Source organism: Embiotoca jacksoni, unplaced genomic scaffold, assembly GCF_022577435.1.
Source record: "Embiotoca jacksoni isolate LCO1_2020_lvr unplaced genomic scaffold, fEmbJac1.0.p SCAF_18, whole genome shotgun sequence".
In the NCBI taxonomy this organism is placed as follows: Eukaryota; Metazoa; Chordata; class Actinopteri; family Embiotocidae; genus Embiotoca; species Embiotoca jacksoni.
In genome coordinates, this window is record NW_027185318.1 from 2,135,822 (window position 1) to 2,151,514 (window position 15,693).

The 15,693-nt window shown below is 42.6% G+C and overlaps 2 pseudogenes; both read right to left on the bottom strand.

Moving 5' to 3' along the window:
* Positions 1-1,864: 1,864 nt before the first annotated feature.
* Positions 1,865-4,584, bottom strand: LOC138199805 (cytochrome P450 1B1 pseudogene; annotated as a pseudogene).
* A 1,064-nt stretch (positions 4,585-5,648) lies between these two features.
* Positions 5,649-8,653, bottom strand: LOC138199806 (cytochrome P450 1B1 pseudogene; annotated as a pseudogene).
* Positions 8,654-15,693: the final 7,040 nt, after the last annotated feature.

Below are 15,693 nucleotides of genomic sequence, written 5' to 3' on the forward strand. Positions count from 1 at the left end.
CTCCGATGTTGGATGCTTTGGGTCATTTTGAATAACACGCAGTTTTTTTTATTTTGAATATAGCTGTGGTCAGTGTGCTCGTATTGCAGGTCACGCTATAGGAAACACTGGCTGAATGAGAATATGAGGCCTTTCCAAGAAACTGCTCAGACACAACTTTCTGCTGCGTATCAGACGGTGATGGCAATAGATGAAAGAGGAGATTTTCTGAAGAGCTGCATTTGTCTGCTTCTAAGTAATCCCACCTCACTGTGGGTCATCTTCCAAACAGAGACTGCAATTTGCATGTCAAAGCTCCAGCAGCGAGGAGGTGGTTTTTTGAATACTTGTAGGAGGTCACTGTGTGGCTCGGTGTACGTGCAGAATGTGAACAACCTCAGAGCTGAAAAACAGCCTCTACACTTTTTTTGGTTTTACTTGAAGGAGTCAAACTCGGTGGCTCGGGGGCTGCGGAGTATGTGCGGGTGACTCGGGGTGAAAGGGAGTCTTTCAGCGAGACACATTTCATGGATGTTTTGGGAAGCAGCGATGGAAACGGGGGAGGTCAGGCGGCCCATTCCTTCCTCTGGGGTCCTTGCGGTGTCGGAGCAAAGAGAGAGATTGAGCGGAAAAGGAGCCTGTAGGAGTACAGAATGTCTTCGGCCTGCTCTGTATCAACCTGAGCCAAAACAAGTTTAACCACAGCGCCGCTCCTGCAAGTACGCAGGTAGACGCAAGACCACTCACCGAGGCGACGCTCCCACGGGACGGGGAAGGGCCAATAAAAGGAAGAGGGATGAAAACTCTAAACTGCTCGCCCACACTTAAACTAATATTTATGGACCATACTTATGTTGAACATTGGGTGGTTCTGGTTTTCCCAAAATAAGTGAAGTCAGTCGTGAGGAAGACTTGAGTTGTTGCAATGGATGCAAATCTCGTGTGATTGTCACTTTAAATCTTATGTCACCAAAGGTGATCCACACATTGATATCCAGGTGGGAGAGAATAATGGAAAGCTTAACTAACATGTCAGTCACTATTGCAAACACAGCTTTAATGGTCGTGACAGAAGAGCGCTGATCATTGCTTAGGTATGCGTTTTTATAACCATTTGGCAGCCAGCCGACAGAAGTTAAAACAGTTCAAATGTGAAATCAGCGAAATATAATAAAAGTACTTGTTCTGCAGAAATATGCCCCTCATGACTGATTACTTATGACATGATTAGATTGTTAATATTGCTGCATCAACATTAAAGCAGCATTTTACTGTTGCAACTGGCTGAACATTTAGCTGGAAAGGTAGTTTAGTACAAAGGTTCTCATGCTAAGGGTCGTGCAAAGTGTGTGTGTGTGTGTGTGTGTGTGTGTGTGTGTGTGTGTGTGTGTGTGTGTGTGTGTGTGTGTGTGTGTGTGTGTGTGTGTGTGAGGATCTGCTGCACGAATTTGTTTCCAATTTTGTGACTTTCCTCTAATAATGACAGTTTTTTGGTTAAATATTGGATAATTAAACTACTTTAGACAAATAAACATGTAATTAAAAGACAGACAGAAGTTTTTCTCTCTAAAGCCAAACTTGCATTGTTTTCCTACGACGTAATGGGAGCTAACGTTGACTTGAATTTCAATGTGTTTGTTCAGGGAACAAAACAAAAAAAGGCACACCAGTCAAAAGCACACCGTGGTCCATGTTAAATATTGACGAGTGCAGCTTGTGGCTGCTTACTGTTGCCTGTACTGATTTACCAAGTTTGTTGGGTTTATAGAACACAAGCATGGGGGGGCCTGTAATCCACATTAATCTTTCACAACAACACAGAGACCAGACATCAGGATCTATTATTATCTGTTTGACCTCTCCAGCCCCTAAGAGTCCCAACACTTTGACTGCTGCTGATACACCCCACCGAATCAGTTATGAGACAGTGCAAAATGTTTATTGTACATTGAAGGCTTCAGTCACATTGTAGAGCACAGACTGTTTTACACTGAATTATGTATTATAAAAACATTATTTAGCAATTGCATAGGCTATAGCTTATGATTCAGACAAAAATGTGGAATGGCTAAATTATCTTGCACAGTAATGTATTTTGTGTACTTAAGGATGACGACAGTATAATTTAATTAGTGGCTTGCACATGATCAGGATACATCAGGGTTATGAGTGATCTACGAGTACATGAATTGCACATGACTTGCACGCTGTATTTAGATGAAGCTCTTGCAAGAAAAAGTTCAGGACATACAAAGATAAATGAGTTTCTGGATGAATAATTGTTCAGTTGAAACCACACAGCTGGCACACAATTCCTCCGCATCAGCGAAAAAAACAAAAGACTTTGACAGAGATGTATTTATCACCACCAGTTTATATTGCAATTTAGCGTGACTGCCACTAAACACCCCTGTATAAATAACAACACATACTCAAGGTTTATGATGAATTGTGTTTTTTGGAACGACCACATCAAAGTTGTCTTGACGTCTTTTTTTATATTCTATTTATATACATTTTTTTTTTCACTAAATCACAGCATTTTAGAGTTAAGGGGTAAAATGACTCACGCGCCTAATGACATTTACGAGGTGATTCTTTTTTAACACGTAAACTGATTAAATATTTTGTGTCAAAGTTAAAAATCAGAATTGAATTGATCATTGTCCATAATTAAAGCTTATTACATAAAGAAATTAAACTATAAATGCTTTTCTTTGAACACATACCTTATATTGCATTGCTGTTCTGTAATTGCAGAATCAAAGAGGCTTTTTACTGACTTTTAAGTAATTCTCCTCTGAGTTTGGCAGTGATCTTATGAGCTAAAGGCTTTAGTGTCAAACCGTAAGAATAGTTTAACGGGAAGTCCTCATCTGGGCATTTTTCAAAGCTACATTGGTGGAGTAGAATTGCAAAGAACAAAAATATCTCAACTTTGGCAATCTGGTCCCCGATGCATCTTCTCTTCCCCGCTGAGAAGATCATAACGTTGTTGGTGAGGTCCTTGTCGAGGGAGCCGTTTTCATCCATGAAGCGTGAAGGGTCAAAGATGTGCGGGTCTCTCCACATGAGGGGGTCGTGGTTGACGGACCACTGATTGATGAAGACCACCGTGTCTTTGGGAATGTGGACACCGCTGACGGTAACGTCCGAGGTCGTGGAGTGGGGGATGGTGACGGGGACGAAGCTGGTGAAGCGCATGGTCTCGTAGATGAAGGCGTCCAGGTATGCCATATGTCTCCTGTCCTCGATGGACGGCAGCCTGTCTCGCCCCACCACCTTGTCGACGAGCTCGTGGAGTTTGTTTTGTATTTCGGGGTGTTTGGCCAGCAGAAGGACGATCCAGTGAAGAGCCGTGGAGATGGTATCCAGACCCGCGCCGATCAAATCGGCCACCGTGGCCTCCGTGTGACCTTTGCTGAGCTCGTTGTCGCCTTCAGCCTTGTTGATGACGCCGATAAAGGCATCGCTCATGTCCCTCGTTACCTCTGGGTCAAAGGTCTCTCTATGATCCTCCACTTTGCTCTTGACAAACAAAAAGAACTCCTGATTCAAGTGTTTAAAGTTTCTGAAGATACTGCGGACCGGATTGGGGAAAGACTGAAGCCATGGCATCACATCCACCAAGCTGCCAGCTCCCACTGTCTGTCCAAACTGATATACCCTGTGCAACAAGGTTCTGAACTCAACGTCGTCGTGTCCGTAACGTTTTCCAAAGCACAAGGCACAAATCACATTGGCGGCAGCTACTGTCAGCTCGTGAGCAGGGTTGAAATACTGACCCTGAGTGCTGAGTTTTAGGACAATCTCAACTAGTTCTGTCGCTTCAGCCACAATTTGCTGCTCAAAAGCTTTTTTGGTGTGGCTGTTGGCAGATGAGAATGCTCTGATTGTTGTTTGAGCAATTTTCCTGTGCATCTTCCACTGTTTACTGTAATTTGTGAAAGTCATACTTTTCCCGTCTGCAATAAACTGAAAAGAGACGAAGTTTGGTCTGCCTGCAAACTCTGTGCTGTGCTGAATCAGAGCCTCACGTATCGCCCTGTCTCCATTCAGAACCACGATGTCACTGCAGCCAAGTCGTATCTGGTACACATTTCCATACTTTTTGGCGAGCTTGGTGAAGGTGATGTGAGGCATCTGGCCCAGCTGCATGGCGTTGCCCACCACGGGCCAGGCGAAGGGTCCCGGCAGCCTTCTCTTGAGCCGGAGGTTCCTGACCCACAGACAGGCTTCCAGGCAGAAGAGGAAAACAAAGGAGGCGACCAGAGCAGGATGGACTTGTCCGCTCCATTCTCTGATGATGCTGCTGCTCTTCACACCAAACTCTGCGTCCATTTGAGCCATTATGTTATCCGGCAGGTTGTCTTATCATCCACTAGTGCAGGTTTCACTTCACGTGGGAAAACATTTAAAATGCTTCCTCTTATTGGAGTCCTAGATCAAAATATAAAGGACGTTTTCTGGTCCCATATTAAAATCAAAATGACAAAATATCGAGAAGAATCAGGTCTGTGAGCAGTGTCACCCTCCCTCTTCGGCAGCTGGTGAGAAGTGCTCAATCAGGTTGAGCGGTTAGCGGCGGTGCAGCACGTCTTCAGATGACCACTTTAGAGGAATGCGGATTCAAGCCTTAACACTTCGCTTATATGTATCTCTATGGTGGGAGGGTTCATCGACTCAGGTTTTTTATTATCTCTCCCCTCCCATTATGACCACTCAGGCCTCCTTCCAGCAGCGTCCCTTGTAGGATGATGACGGAAAAGCAGAGCAGCTACTTCATCTGCCATGTTGCCCAAAAATATAGATTCACAGTTTTGCTGCCAAGGAATGTAACACGTATTAGCACGACACAATTAAAAAAAATAAAATAAACAACTCCACATACTGAATGTGGCCTAAAAGATATTTGTCATAAATGATTTCATATTAATTATTGAATTTTGTATAGGAGTGTGATGGAACTTTAAAGTGTTACCATAAAGGGTAAGTAATGATCAGATTTGTTTTCCTCTGGGGATAGGTGACTTTGCCGTTTGCACTTTCCTATGGATTTTCCACCGCCATCTTAAACATGATTTAGTTTGTATTATTTACAACCAAGCTGTTAATTATAACCATACAGGGAAAAAGGCTGGAGGATATCACCATGAGGGCTGTGGGTTTCAAGATCCAAATACTCAACAGATTAAAAAAAAAAAAAAAAAGCACAATTTATTATGCTCCATAAAATATATATACAACATTATCATTGGCATAATAGACCTTTAAATAAAGATGGTATAGCTGTTAATGTTGTGGCTGCATCAAAATAGTTTTAAAGTGGAATTAAGAGCAGAAATCTGTTTATGTGTGTGCTTTTGCAACAAAAAGAACTTTAAAACAAGCATCAGCTTTGGTTTTAGTGATGTTCAGCCAAAAGCCAGAGGTTTCTATTTATGGAACAATGAGTAATGACAGACATCTAAACAATGGTGTCTGTGCCTATAATGTCACACTGCTGCCACATATCTGACAGCCCAATAAGTGGAGGAAAATGCTTTGGGACTGAGGAAGTAGTTTATATGTTTGGGGAAGTACACGGTTTAGCAGGTTTAAAGGGGTATTTTGAGGAGTTTAGTTCAGTCAAACTATTGAGGCTTAATTGACAATTAAATGATACACACTGACCTTTGACAATTCACTTTATTCATTTCAGATACAGCTTATTTTTCCATTATATAAAGCCCCTGCAGGCCCTGAATGCTAAAGTAGCCATCACAGAATAAATGCTTTAATATTCAAGTCCTGCTGAGTTTATTTTTGTTTTTGCCCTGACAGACAGAGAACACCCCCCCCCCCCGCCCCCTCCCGGGCATTATAACATCAATTCCTGAATACAGAGGCTTAAAAGAGAGTGCAGTGACATCCATGTAGCTTTGAAAAAAGTTTGAAACATGTTTTTGAGTATGCCTCATGAGTGAAAGAAATTTGCTGCATGTGTTTTGCTGTAGTGGTGAGACGTGTGTTTGGCACGCGGAGCTGCCGTGCTCGTACAGTAACGGTGAACCGCGGAGGCATGAAGTTTGTGAAGTGTTCACGGTCCACAGTGACGTCTCCTCTTCATCCTTTGACAAGCGATGGACGCTCCTTGATGAAAGACTTCTTTCTCGCGTCCCAGTTTTTATAAACATGCCACTTTTTTCTCCCTTTGATCAGCTTCCTTTGATTATTGTGTTCATTGAGTACAGTAGATAGTGAAACAGAATAGATTTAAATAACTTCATTGTCATACCTGAAATATGAAATTATAAATAAAAACATTTTGCAACTGCCTTATATGGCAAAGGTTAAATCTATTTTTACATATTACAAATGAGCAATAAGTCATCACGTGACTCGATAACATTCACAAGCATTTCATATACACTTATAATAGTTTACATTGACTTTTACAGAATGCAGCTAATTTCTTTGCACACTGTACATGTAGATGCTCAAAAGTGGATGTAAAAGAAGCACACAACTCTGAATTATGTACAAAATATTATCAAGTATCGAGTATTTTGTGAAGCATAACTTTTTTTTTTATCTTTCCACTGATCCCAACAGTCCACAAGCTGGCATTTTATTTGCAGCCAGACATTAGACCTTTGAAATGATATTCTCAGCCCTGCAACAACAACAGTTCAAATACACACCATGATAAGATATCAATTAAATATCCTTGTTAAATATGATAATCTTACAACAATTCTATTTAGTGCAGGTACATGGATACTCACTGCTTAATGTCACTGGCGAAAAAGTGTTTGCTGGAGTCACAGTATCGGGGGCACATGTTCTTCATGCTGGGGAAACTAAGCCAAGCAGCTTTCCCCTGAGCTTGGTGCTGACGGAGAATCGGAGGGGCTTCAGCACGAGCCCGTAGGAGCAGTCCAGAGTGGGGGGCTCGGAGGGGTTGCTCTCAAAGCTGCACTGGTGCAGCAGGATCGCTGTGAATAAAAATACCTGAACCTTGGCGATCTGGGCACCGATGCAGCGTCTTTTACCCGTCGAGAAAATCATCACGCCGTTGGTTCTGTCTTTGTCGAGTGCCCCGTTTTCATCGAGGAAGCGCGTTGGGTCAAACACGTGCGGGTCCTTCCACTTCAGAGGGTCGTGGTTGACGGACCACTGATTGATGAAGACCACGGTGTCTTTGGGGATGTGGAGACCTTCGATGGTGACGTCGGCGGTCGTGGAGTGGGGGATGGTGACGGGGACGAAGCTGGTGAAGCGCATGGTCTCGTAGATGAAGGCGTCCAGGTATGCGAGGCTGCTTCTGTCCTCAATGGATGGCAGTCTGTCTTGACCCACCACTTTGTCAATGAGCTCCTGCAGCTTGGTTTGCATGTCTGGGTATTTGACCAGAAGTAGGACAATCCACTGCATGACGGTTGACATTGTTTCTTGACCCGCTCCGATCAGATCTGTGACGGTTGCTTCGACGAACTCTTTGGTCAGTCCGCTGTCTTCTCCGTGCTCGATCACACTGATGATGGCGTCGCTCATGTCCCGGGTCACCTCGGGGTTGAAGGACTCTCTGTGCTGCACCACTTTATCTTTCACAAAGGAGAAAAACTCCTCGTTGAGGTTCTTGAAGTCCTCGTAGATGGTGCGGACTGGGTTGGGGAAGGACTGAAGCCAGGGCATGACATCGACCAAGCTCCCTGCGCCTACTGTCTCTCCAAACTTGTTCACCCTCTTTAACAAGGTCCTGAACTCGAGGTCATCGTGTCCATATCTTCTCCCGAAGCAGAGAGCACACATGATGTTAGCAGCAGCTACTGTAAATTCATGAGTCGGGTCAGAATATCGTCCATCGGTGCTCTGACGTAAAATCGTCTGCACGAGTTCCATGGCCTCGGCCGTCACGTGCTGCTCGAAGGCTTTCTTGGTCTGACTGTTTGCGGAAGAAAAGGCTCTCAGGCTCGACTGGGCAATTTTCCTGTGTGCTTTCCACTGTTTGCTGTAATTAGTAAATGTCATACTCCTGCCTCCAGAGATCATCTGGAAAGAGACGAAGTTTGGTCTGCCTGCAAACTCTGTGCTGTGCTGTATCAGAGCCTCACGTATCGCCCTGTCTCCATTCAGAACCACGATGTCACTGCAGCCAAGTCGTATCTGGTACACATTTCCATACTTTTTGGCGAGCTTGGTGAAGGTGATGTGAGGCATCTGGCCCAGCTGCATGGCGTTGCCCACCACGGGCCAGGCGAAGGGTCCCGGCAGCCTTCTCTTGAGCCGGAGGTTCCTGACCCACAGACAGGCTTCCAGGCAGAAGAGGAAAACAAAGGAGGCGACCAGAGCAGGATGGACTTGTCCGCTCCATTCTCTGATGATGCTGCTGCTCTTCACACCAAACTCTGCGTCCAGTGCCATCGTGACCAGCTGTCAGCACACTTGTTTCAAAACTGGGGGGAAAAAAATCTTAACTTTTCAGTTCAGTGGTTTGATATTTGGGGAAGAAAAAATTAATGAATCTCTCGTACATCCATATCAGATGAGACAAATATTTCAGATATGATGATCAGATGCCAGTGAGGTCATTATGAAGTTGTTTTGTCATTAGTCTTTTCACCAATATTTTAGGCTTATAAGTGCCTGCTTTTAGCTACACTCCTGCTTCTTATATGTTTTGCAGTTGGTGGGCAGGGCTCAGGATAACTTTCATACTCCTCCCATTGTGGTAGCCCTGCAGACCCCACGATATTATCTCTGTGCTGTCGGTCGCTCTGCGGAGGCGCGCGCTTGAGAGCGTCGAGGGACACCGTGAGCGAGCAGCGTGAACGACCGCTGCACTCCGTCCACTCCACAGAGAGACAAAAAGAGACTCAGCAACTGGTGACCGATTGAGAAGGAGCCGCGTCGAGCCAATTTGATTTACTAATTGGAGGACAGGCAGAGTTTGCACATTTCAAACTGTGTCTTTCTAATATGATTTATTTTCTGACTGCAGAAGACTCAGCGGGCGCACTCTGGCCAAGAAAAAGTGCGCGCGTACGGTTTGTCCAACTTTAGACTCAGTTTGTTAAAATTGTACAAAATGTATTCAGGCTAAAAAAAAAATTAATTCACGTGAACGAGATTTTATTTTTCCGGTTAATTAGCCTTTTATTATAACTTAGTTTGCATGCGTCAGTAGTTTACTAGTTAATCCTTGTAATCTGTGCGTCTTTAATTAAGCTCTTAAATGTATACTTCGTCTTTAACACGCAGTCTTTTTCTTTTGATTCTCTGTCAAATTCAGTGAAAAGCATGAATCTGTCAGTTTGTCATGATATGAAAAAGTTGCACATCACTCTAAAAACTCATCCAAACACATTTTATACTGAACTGCGTGTCCTGAAAATGAGTTTCAGATTTCTAGTATTTACACAGAAGATAGTAAACAGTTTAAAAAAAAAAAAAAACTGCCCACTGTAAAATAGATGAAAGCAGATAAATTTAAAAAGAAAAAAATACTACTCAAACAGATGAAAAAACATCACATAAATTACCTACAATATTACAGTCATATACATAAAATTAGACGTGCTATTCGCCCAAGCCTCAGGAAGGAAAAATAAGTTGACTGAAAGATTACACAACAAGCTATAACTCAATGTGGACGAGTGATGAAATATTAATACTTACATTTTCTACAACATCTTGTTTTCTTCATCACATAAACTTCTGCTCTGAGAGTTCAGATTACATCACAGTTCAACAAACTTCAGGTTCCCTCCTGAGCAGTGATTGCTGCAGCAAAATATGAGGTTAGATCACAGTTATATTTCACTTTATTTAGTTGTTGTTGTTGTTGTTGTTGTTTTAATAAGTCCACAAAATTTCTTGAATATTGATTGCTAGATAAATTTGTAAAATCCTGTTGATTCTATTAAACTTTCATCAAAGTGATGTTATTTCCCAAAGCAAAATGTTTTCCTCTTTTTTTTTTTTTGTGAGGAACACAGAATTAGTTTCTTGCTTTCCCACCAGCCGTGAAGTTTATTTTTGCAGGGCGGTAATGACCCTAATTGAAGGTACTAAGCCATTTCCGAAGTAAGGTACTAAGTTAGAGGGACAGAAACTTCGCTGCCACACGGGCACAGTTGGTCATTATCAGCAGGAGAGGAAGGAGGTGGGGTTGGGGGGGGGGGGGGGGGTGTGAATGGCGTGATGCTGAAAACGATATAAAAATGTGTTTCACAAGAATCCTCAGATATGCACATTATTTTTTGGACCAAGTATAAAAATGACTACAATAAAGTGGGACGATAATTTATTCTTACACAGTTGAAGTCACTAAGCACACATTACTCCCATCAGTCGAATTATCACAAACAATGCACTATTTATTTCACCATAAAGTTTGTGTCACAGATTATGTGACTGAATCTAAACAAATAATTCACAGCTTTGATATATACTGAATGTTTCTTTATTGATACACAGTCACTTTCCAGCCGTACCAATAAAACTAATCTAACAGGCACTGTGTAATGTGTCACTCTTTCACAATAATGGTGCAGAGCGTTGTACAGATGTTGAGTTTTCAGAAATCTGCCTGAGAGCTGTTTGTCTTGAGAAATGCGGTGTGGCCGAGCACCAAAGCCTCCAGAATGATTCCTCGGTTAACCAGAGACATAGCAATGTCTTCGGATACGCTGCCCACACTGGGGATGACTGTTTCTTCTCTGTTCCTATAGGGGGAATCCCCCCCTCCCTCCCTCCCTCTCCCTCCACCACCACCACCACCACCTCCACCTCCTTCTCCTCGCTCGAGCCTGCTCCTCATACACATGTGGCCACTCGCATCCCCATCACGCTAATTAGAGCCAGGTTTGTGGCTGAGGGGTGGTGGTAGTGGTGGTGGTGGTGGTGGGGGGGCTGTAGTTTGTGTGTATGTGTATGGGAGGGGTAGACGACTGGGTTAGAAGGAAGGGGGGGTATCATGTGTGCGTTTTGCGTGTGTCTGCCGTGTTTGCCTGTGATTGTAACCTGGCTGTGAGAGGTTGGCCCTGACCCTGCGGTGACTCTTGCTGAAGGGGGAGTGGGGTGGGGTGGGTGGGGTGGGGTCTGTAGGCTGCTGCATGTCATGTGCTGGCGGGTGGGCGCTCACTGTGTGGAGACAGGACCAATGGTAGACCAGGCTGCCCCGTCTCTGGAGCTAATCATTGTTTACTAGTCTCATTTCCACTTCTCAGTGAGCTACTGTCACGCACAGGGAGGAAGGAAGAGGGGGTGGGAGGTGTGTGTGTGGGGGGGGGGGGGGGGGGGGGGGGGGTTGGGCAGGGGTTCGGGGAGGTGGTGAGGCAGCGGGGAGAGGAAAGCCAGGGGTCCAACAGGCAGTTGGGGAGCTGGTGGTTCTTAGGAAATAAGGAAGAGCAGAGTGGATGCAGGAATTTGAGTGAAGATTTAGAGACACGAGAGAACGAAGGTGAGCCAGAGACCGAAAAAGCTGCGGCCAAAAACAACCGAGACAAACCAGCAAACAGACCAACACAAACATCCTCTGGGCCGACGCCATCTCAGGCAGCCGGGAGGTAACCACCGGACATCGCCAGTTAGAGATGGTGATGTTTGAAATGAGAGCGCTCTCTCCTGCCAGACCGCAACATGGGGAAGAAGAGATATAGTTGGAAAAGCTGTCGCTGATTGTTGTTTGTGTGTGAAGCCTCAGAAAAGTCCAGCAAAGACACAATTCACTTCCGCAGGGTGAAACCAAACAGACCGGTGGTTGAAGTGGTATTGGGAGCATTATCTTGCATACCTCAAAAAAAAAAAAAAAAGGATATTTCCATCCTGTATCCATCATATGTTGAGGTTACAGACGACTGTTTACAAAAAGGATCATCCCAGTTTGAAATTATAACAATATCCAGATGTTATTTGCTGCATTAATGAATCATATTCTTTACAACAGATCAGATGACTGTGTTTATTGTGAAAGATTATGTGTATTTACAAACCCAGATTTGATCTTCTTATCACTTAACCTTCCCTACAGTTTATTCAGAGTATTTTAGCATCTTTCAGCTCATTGTTTTGGTTCGTCCCCTTTACTGTGTTGTTTCAGTTTCAGTGCTCTCATTACCCTTCTGGCTGCTGCAGGCAGCTGTTTTCAGAGACAGACTCAGTGTATGCTGATGATTCAGCACTGAACAACAGCCAGAACAAGATAAGTAGCCGGTAAACACAGTGGAGCATTTAGAGACTGTCTTTCTCCCCAAAAAAAAAAAACCAAAAAAAAAAACCACAGCCCTGTAAGTTTTTGTGCAACTAGCTTATTACAATTCACACCTCTAGAATTAAACGATCTCAGACAGTTGTATAAATAACAACTATCTGGTGTAGATGCACTTCAGATGCCGACTTTATAATGCTTTTTTTTTTCGTGGACTTGTGTGCAGGAGACGACTGTTCGCTTCTCGTTACCCACAACAAGTCGGGACGGTTATTTTTTTAAACTGTGTTTACTGTTGCAATTATGACCAAAGTTGTATAACTTTAAGGAAGTAGTAACTTTAATACACAGTAAGTTATCATTTTAACCTAAACCGTTATCTTTCCCCATAAACCTGACCAAGTGATGTTTGTGCCTGAACCTAACCAATTTAAGAAACACTCCAGCGGGTTGTATTTAGTCGGAACAAATGATCCATTTGGTCGTTTTGGGTTGCAGGGCTTGTTGAGCAGTTAAAGCTCCAGATATTTCCTTCAGGGTTTAATGGAGTCCAAAGCAGAGCGATGAGAATGCTGAGCTTACTGTAGATTTAGGCGGGAAGAAATAGGACTCCAAAAGGAAGATTATAATGTTTCCATGTCCATATTGTCAGTGATGTGTAATTTAAAACGTGTGGAGCTGCTGTAAAGTGCAATTTGACCTCTTTTTAAATTAAATACCAGTAGAGTGGCACAAGCTGTATTAAAAATGTCCGGCTATAATGATACTTCAACAGTAGAACAGATGATTTTATCCACCATTGAAATGTTTAAAATAATCATTTTTATGTATAAGAACAAATATATGTTAGAAAACTGTAAATACATGCTTAGACATTAGTGTGTTAAATACATTCGTCCACATACAGCAACACTGAACTCAGGCACACAAAGAAATTCAAATATCAAGAATTGAATTATTTGTTTATACTTCTGAACACAGGTTTCTGCTTGGCTTGACAGTGGCTCCAATGTCCTTTATACTTTTTCTGTGTAATAAAAGTTAGAAAATCCCAAAGAGTTCTGTCCATCGTGTTGACCCTCTGTAAAACATGTCACTGCTGAGATGTTTTTTGGAGAATACTTTCCTGGAATGATTTAAGGTCTTTGGTTAAACCATGAAAACGTGGTTTGAGACTCTTTCCAGAAGTTTGATTTTTAACCTTAGCACAACATTTTCATCCACATACTGCCCTTTCATGTGGTCCTCACAGCATCATAGTGAAGGTTAGGCCTTTAATTCAGCCTAGTGACCACCCACACTGCACATTTCTCACACTTGTAATATGGTAGGGTACTTAAGAATTAATCAGAGTCTTCTAAACAGTATGAAAAGTTCTTCGCACCGCAATTTGATTCGAGAACTTAAGGAACAGATTTTCTGCACATGCAGCCACGGCGGGATTAAATGGTCAAAACAAACAGAAATGTAACAATAAAAGTTATTTAACATTTTAAATGTTTGTTTAAATTTCTGCTTGAACACAAAGAGCCTACCAGGGAAAAAAAAAGTTTGAAAACAAATGCTGGTATGTCATAAGAAAGTTGAGGTCACACCTTAATTCAAGCCGGTGCCTTTATTATTAATAAAGTAACTTTATTATTATTAGAATAATATATGGCCTATTTTTTTTTTTTCCTCCTCTCAGATTGGATAGTTTCCCTCCTCACTGTGTGCAGGCTGCGTGATAGATCTTCACTTAAGGTGGCACCCAGGACAGGAGCCATGTATTATGTACAGTATATGGATTTTTCTTTCTAATCCCGTAGAGTTTTCGCGTGCTAGGGGGAACGGAGCGGGGATGAGCTTGCGTGCCATGCCGGCCTGGCGTGCGCGGAGCTCGGTCACTGAACTCCGGCTTCCCCGGGGAGCGGGGGAGGACAGGGGAGGGGAAGGGAGGAGGGGAGGGGAGGACGGGAGGGGAGGTGTGGGACTGTACTGAGTGATTAAAATGAGACGAGGGAGAAAGCACAAGTAGAAATGGCTTCCAGATGACCCCGACTCCGTGAGTTCATCGGAGATACGGTGCGTTACGCGCTTACACCTCCTGTTTGATATAGGAAGGACATCAGCATAGAAAAGTGTGTTGGCCTACTGCTGCTGCAATATTATTAGTTAATCTCAGGCTAAGTGTTGACCGGAAAGAAAAAAAAAAAGAGGGAATTTAATGATGATAAATGTTGTCAAATTACAATCCCAAAAGGTATGAAATAACTGCAGTAACCTGGTTGGAGGCCGTGTTACACCGACTTCTGAGTGAAGCTAAATCTGAATTTTGTTCTGAAATTTTCTTCACACACCCATTTTCAAATTTTTACTTTGAACTTTTATTCGTTGCTGCCTTTCCGCCCAGTCATAACTTGATGTGGGCTGTGAATCATGACATTTTGTAGCTACTTTAGGTTGTTTTTATCCACCAAATTCCTTCTGTTTTGGTTTTGGGGAAAAAACTATTTGGTTCAACAGAACTTTGTCTTTGGAAATGTGGCAGCATTGATGTTGGTGACTCCAAAATTATTACAGTGTTTTCAAGGTGCGCAAAATGTGTAAGCTATATGGAGACCGTTATGTTTTTTTAAGTGTTAGAATTAATAAACATCATCTTCTTGGTCACTTCAGAGAAACTTGACATGGAAATCCAGCTTGAAAAACAAATTGCACAAATTCTATATACAGCTAAAAACTAAAGACGACACAATCTGATTGTTTTCTGACGCTCGTTCGGAGTCAGCATTTTAAAAGAGACGAGATGAAATTAGGTTAAAAATTCAGGCATGTTTAAGTGCTTAAGATTGAGACCTCAAACGTCAGCTTGTGTGCAGTGTAGTCATGTTTTTTTTTCCAGGCTGCCAAGCTTACATATTTGGAAGCTATTGAGTTTATTGTTCCAGAGCTTTACAGTCTTTGCCAGGACCAAAGCGCTCAAAGTGGTTTTCCAGAGGCATGGCTACCTGAATACTCTGCTTTACATCCTTTTTAAACAGGTGACATCAGTTATCATCCAAATTTGTTTGAACAAGAACTTTGTATTATGTGACTTCACTAATATCAATTGTATTTCTAAGTATTTTGTTATTGGATATCGTGCACTGCCCCTCTGAATGGACTATTGATAGCAAAAAAAGTGATAGACTTGTGCTTCCACTAGTATCTTACAAATTATTGTTAAGAAAAAGTCGGACATGCTGTCAGACTAAGTTTGTTTTCAGGTAAACCGCATTGATTTGATTTGACAGAAAAATTATTGCCAAACCTCATGAGAAAGCACCCAAATCTCAGGCAGAGGTTTTTTAAATGTAATTTATTCTGTCATTATCCGAAGGTAATTTAAAATTTCAAAATAGACACAGAACAATCTTCAGTATAATTCACCTCAATAAGAATCTGTCAAGAAACACATAAAAAGAAGAGTTATTCCAATTTACCCTTCTCAACACACTGTTCAGGTTATTTAGGTTACAGTTGGTCATATCGCTGCACAC